The sequence below is a fragment of the Nanorana parkeri genome, unplaced genomic scaffold (genome assembly GCF_000935625.1).
Source record: "Nanorana parkeri isolate BGI_ZX_2015 unplaced genomic scaffold, ASM93562v1 scaffold2206, whole genome shotgun sequence".
Classification (NCBI taxonomy): Eukaryota; Metazoa; Chordata; class Amphibia; order Anura; family Dicroglossidae; genus Nanorana; species Nanorana parkeri.
Genome location: NW_017308474.1, coordinates 86,128 through 92,298, shown reverse-complemented (window position 1 = coordinate 92,298; position 6,171 = coordinate 86,128).

The window sequence follows — 6,171 nt, the reverse complement described above, 5'->3', positions numbered from 1 at the left end:
GACAGTCTCATGGTCGCCCTTTTCCCCATGTCTGCGATTCTTCTTTACAAATCTTTGATTTGCTGTCATCCAACCTGGCGAATGCGCCAAAGTTCAGTCCTGCGTTCAGCGATTGCGGGGGAAAGGCCTAGTGAGAGGTTCGTCGTCGCCGTATAAATTCCCCCGGCGCCCACAAATAATGTGAAGTGAAATTTTTGCTGCTGGAAACCCCATCCACACTTTGTCCAGCTTCACACATCCCCGCAATGAATGGAGCCGCTTGTTCCTGGCGCGGGGAAAACCTGGAAGGTGCGTCCTCTGCCAGCCCTGAAGAATGTGAAGCCTAATTGAGGTCCAGCGGCTGGAAGTAGATCCTGACGAGCTGGCTGTGCACACTTATCATCGACAAACCCGAGCACACGTGGCCCAGCGCTCCCCGGGACAAAGATACGACTTGTTTCCTGTGGTGGACATCCCACCGGACAGCCAACGCGGCTGCGATAAACTTTCTGTCAATTAATCTTTTTTTTTTACCCCAGAGAGGCCAAATCGGCCACAGTTGCCCCTAGGAAAGGGGGGTGGGGGGGGCGGGCATCTCTGGACAAAAACTGTGCAGAGGGCGCTACGCATGTTCACAAGGCTTCCATGCTGATCAGTCATTGAATGTTCTCTTCCATGGTGGAAGATTCACCCCTCAGTGACGTTCACCATGTTCATGGAACAGCCAATGCTGCATTCACCGGGGCTCATCCTTCTAAAACAGCTGTTTCCAAATGGTGAATCATTCATTGCAATGGGGGCCCCCGGCGCGCTCCGCCACACTTACCTGTCACCAGGTAATTCCGATTTGACTCTAGGGTTCTCCTAACCGGCGACACAAAAACCACACTTCCTCTGCACACCTCCCAACCTTCTGAGATTGGGCATAAGGACCCTGTAAGTTACAAAGGTATAGGCCACGCCCCCACTAGGTCCAAAATAAAAAGATTGGCGGACAGACAAGAGAGCCGATTCACCAAAATGTTTCCTTTCCAAAGTTCCAAATTTAACAATACAGAGACTGGGTGAAATGTCTGGCTGGCTTCCCAGCCAATCAGCATGGAGCTGGCTTCCCGGGCAATCAGGATCAGCATCTTGATTGGCTGGGAAGCCAGCTCCATGCTGATCGGTTGGGAAGCCGGCTCCATTTTCTCTCGTGGCACTGCTGGTCAGAGGAAATCTCCCTCTGACCGGATGTTTCGGGGAAGGTATCGGAGCATTTGGGTGAGTACGAGTAGTCACCCAAATACTCGGTATCGGCACCATCACTAGTATAGGTATCGTTGCTTCCCTACTATTAATAAACCCAAATCTGCATCAATGGGAGTCTTTTATATCTACCTGGAGTGCAGCTCTAACATGACAAGTGACAGCACTGACGGGAGCCATAAATGATGGTTCAACCTGCACCGCACCCATGTAATTACTGGAGGCAAAGATCGCTAACTGTTGGAAACAGACAACTGCATATATGTGTAGTTAACCCTTTCCATCCACCACCATCCCATGTGACCCCCCCCCCAACAGCCACTCATGACCGTGCACATCCAGAGGGATCTCCAATGTCTTCTTTGGTTTCTTTCTGATTCCTGAACTCTGTATATTGTACCAAACCTAAACAAAGCAATGTGTGCACCGGCTAAGACCTACAACAGCAGCAAAGGAAAGGCAGGGGAAGAGATTAAATGTGCACTTCCTGTCTATTTACAGAGAACAGAAAGTAAGGAGCGCCGTAGGGCTGATGATGTCCTATCTCTCAGGGACTGTGGGGGGAGCGATGTTACTATTAGAAATAACATATAATATTCGGGGTAGACTGAGCCAAATACAGATGGACATTGGTGAGTTACACTGCCCAGTGGCCTCTTATATATCTTGGGGGAAGTACTACCAGACGAAGTCTCACTCCTCCTGCCGAATTATCTATAATGCAAAATAAATAAAAGAGAATTAGCAAAGTGCCAGAGAACTGTGTCCGACCCTCATACCCGCCAGGACCCACGGTGACCCTCTATGGGTCAATGAGGAGCACACATGGTCACCTATTCCCTTTTCTCTGTAATAAAGGTCCTTGTGTGATAACAGAGAACTCCATATCAGCCCCAAGGGGAGACCCAACCATGTGCGTCGCAGGCCATGCCCAAATTGGCCCGTGATTGGGCTGAGATCAATATTTCTGCTTTTGGATTTAAATGTAAAACACAAAACCGGAACCGTCAGAAGAAAGACACAGAAATGTTCCCGCTGAGTGACGGGAAAGTCAGAACAATTCACTATTTGTCTTTGTTATCTGTCTCTACCAATCAAAACATAAAGTTAGCTGGATGTAAACATCACTCACCCCATTCATAGGCCGGGGGGAACACGTTCTATGAATACAAGAATGTCATCCGTCCAGGTGTACGGTGTATACAGTGTGATGTCTGAGATGACAGGACGCAGTATATCTGGAAGGAGATCCTACAGAGAGGACCTGTATACATAGTATATACTGGATATCAACTATATATGTTTACTGCATTCCATATTGTACCTCATATAACGTCAGATACTTATGTGCAGTAGTATAATACAGTATAGTACATAGTGATAGAAAGTATCTCTGCTAGGAAGTCCTCATTCTGTCTAGAAGGGTTTATATTATCATAGTAGTAGTCAGGCCCGGCGCTACCGCAAGGCAAGTCAGGCGGCCGCCTAAGGGCGCTGCAGGGTGAGGGCGGAAAAAACAGGGCATGGTGAGAAGTACTTGTACAAATGCCCCGATGTTTGCGCTATGGTTTTTTTTCACTTACCTTCGGGGCGGGAGAGCAGCGGCGAGTCAGCGCTGGTCCAGTGGGAGGAGCTCCAGGTGGGGTCCTAATTTAGCTGGCCGGCGACTGCCAGAGGATCCCGACACGAGCGGCACCTCAGGTGTCTGATCACGCAGAGCATCGCAGGTTGCTGTGTATGGGGCTGTGTAGTCACAGACTGATCAGGGTGTCCATGCTGACATGTTTCTAACACCAAAAGCACCTACAATGGGCACGTAAGCATCAGAACTGGACCACGGAGCGATGGAAGAAGGTGGCCTGGTCTGATATACATCATGTGGATGGCCGGGTGTGTGTGTGTGTGTCCCTTACCTGGGGAAGAAGACAAGCTGGCGGAGGCAGCGTGATGCTTTGGGCAATGTTCTGCTGGCTAGCCTCGGGTCCGGCCACTCATGGGGATGTTACTCTGACACGAACCACCGACCTCAACATTGTTACTGACCAAGTATCTGCCTTCATGGAAACAGTATTCCCTGATGGCAGTGGCCTCTTTCAGCAGAATATTGCGTTGCGCCCGGCCACACTGCAAAAAACGGGTGAAGAACGGTTTGAGGAACACAACAACGAGTTTGAGGTGTTGACTTCAAATTCTCCAGATCTGAATCCGATCGAGTGTCTGTGGGATGTGCTGGAACGTACAGAAAAGTATAGTACTGTATAGTATATAGTAGTATAGTACAGTATTTAGTACTATAGTATGGTATACTACTGTGTAGGTTAGTACCATATAAAACAGAGTAGAATAATATAGTATTGTAAAGTTTAGTATAGATACAAAGTATCTGTGGTGGACATTCCCATGTTCAGAGGGGGGTATATAGAATAGTATAGTACAGTACAGAATAGTAAAGTATAGCATTCATACCCCTTACACTAGTATGGTATACTATATACCCCCACTAGAGGGGGGTATATAGAATAGAATGAAATAGAATGATTTACAGGGTTATTCACAGAAGGGTGAAGAGTTTGGAGAAGGGAACAATCTAGGACAACATCGCTGATTTAGAAAAATTCTCCCACTCAGCTCACTGTCCAGCTCGGCGATGTTGTCCTAGATTGTTCCCTTCTCCAAACTCTTCACCCTTCTGTGAATAACCCTGTTAAAGTTCTGTGGTAGGAAGCAGGGGCGTAACTAGAAATCACAGGGCCCCATAGCAAAATTTTGTATGGGGACCCCGTGATTGCTAGTCATGCCACTTGCAGAGCCCACCATAGACTCTCTATAGTGGGCTCTGCAGGGTCTGAGATCTCTTACCTGTGAGCGCCTCTGTGGTCGCCGGGCCCCGACTCCTGTTCCGTCCCCGGGCCCCGCCTCCTCTGCTATCGACGGGCCCCGCCTTTTCTTAAATCACTGGCTCCACCTGCTCTTAGGTCGCTGGACAGTGATGTAAGAGGTGGCGGGCCCCGCCTCCTCCATTCCGAACACCGCCCTCATCTGCCGCAGCGGCTGGCTGTCACTGACACAGCTCCGCAGCGGCTTTGAGGGGAAATGTGCCGTGGCCGCTGCTGAGCTGTGTCTGTGACAGCCAGCACCCCCACATGCCATAGCAACCCAGGCGGCCCCGGCCGGGCCCCCCTGTGCCCGGGCCCCATAGCGGCTGCCTGGGTCGCTATGGCGATTGTTACGCCACTGGTAGGAAGGCCTGTGCCTGGAGGGGGTATATAGTACAGCAGAGTATGGTATCGTATAGATAACCTTTTTTTTAAACCCGTATTGTATTATGGCAGCAATGTGCAGTATTATGTTTCCTCTAAAGATATCAGTAGTCGCACCATTGTTGATATCATCATGTGACCGTCAGGAGAGAGTCAAAGAAAATGGCGGAGGCACGTTTGACTTTCAAGCAACGCAAAACCGTTTTGAAGCAGTATTGTAAATTTGAAAATGTGTGTGAAGTTCAATGACAAGTTTGGAACAGAACCACCTACAGGAGTAACAATCGCACGGAGTCGTGATGAGTTCGAAGCCGATGGCACTGTGTGTGATGTGCACAAGCCAAAGACCTGGGAGGGGTCGCACAGCAACAAGTCCTGCTTCCTCGGACACGGTGTTGCAACAGTTTACACTCTCACCGCAAAAGTCTGTCAGACAATGTGCACGTGAGACAGGAATGAGCAGATGAAGTATACAACGTATCCTGAAGAGAGCACATTGGAAATGTTACATCCCGAGACTGTTACACGCCATGACTGACGGTGACCTTACCGGCCATTCGTGCGATTTAGGCGGAGGAGCAATTTTACTTCCAGCAAGATGGCGCAGCACCTCACTGCCACCGAGGCGTAAGAGCCTATCTATTCTGCCAGGACGTTGGATAGGACCCAGAGGTGCTGTTGAATTCCCTCCACGTTCCCCGGACTTAACACCCCTCGATTTCTATCTGTGGGGAACACAAAGGAATGTGGTATACCGTAGAAAACCCGCCACACTGGCTGCACTACGGGAAGAAGTTGAAATATCACGCAGAGCAATCCCTGTGGCCACTCCCGTCAATGCTGTTCATGCCGCAGTGCGCCAAAATCAAAAGTGTCTGGATGCTATTGGTGACCACTTTGAGCACCTAATGTGATTGCGTAATTCAAACATGGCTTCCAGCTGCCTTTAGATGTTTATAGAAATCTACTAATAACATTTTTATGCCTATATTTTTCATGTTGAAGTGTGTCTACATTTTTTGGGTCCCTCTGTATATTCAGCTCAATACACTTATTTAACATCAATTTCCTCTTGACAATATACTTTACAGTTTCATTAAAAAAAAACAATATTTATCATTAAATCATATGTTATGCTGTACTGAGTCCAGCCTTGTACGCGTTTTGTCGAAGCTTCATCAGGAAGATTGTAGGTAGCCTGTGATGTTCACATGGATGATGATAAGTAAATACACCAATAGTGACATAATAAATAAACTCCACTAACGAAACAATCACAACACGAAGCAAATACATAGACACCATTTTATGAGATTCTAGTGGTGAGTAAATCCGCATATCCGGGGAGTCTCCCTCATCAACCAGGAAACAGAGAGGATGGAGGACGGGTAAGGGCGGCAAGGCTGGGGCAGCGTAGTGCCTGTCCAGGAGTACCTATTAAAATTGCAATGCATTCTGAGAATCTACCATTATAATTGTTCAAGCAGATAAAAGGTCTCCAACCTAAGCAGACACGAGTCTCCAACCCAACCAGACAAGAGTCCCCAACCCAACCAGACAAGAGTCTCCAACCCAACCAGACACGAGTCTCCAACCCAACCAGACAAGAGTCTCCAACCCAACTAGACATGAGTCTCCAACCCAACCAGACACGAGACTCCAACCCAACCAGACAAGAGTCTCC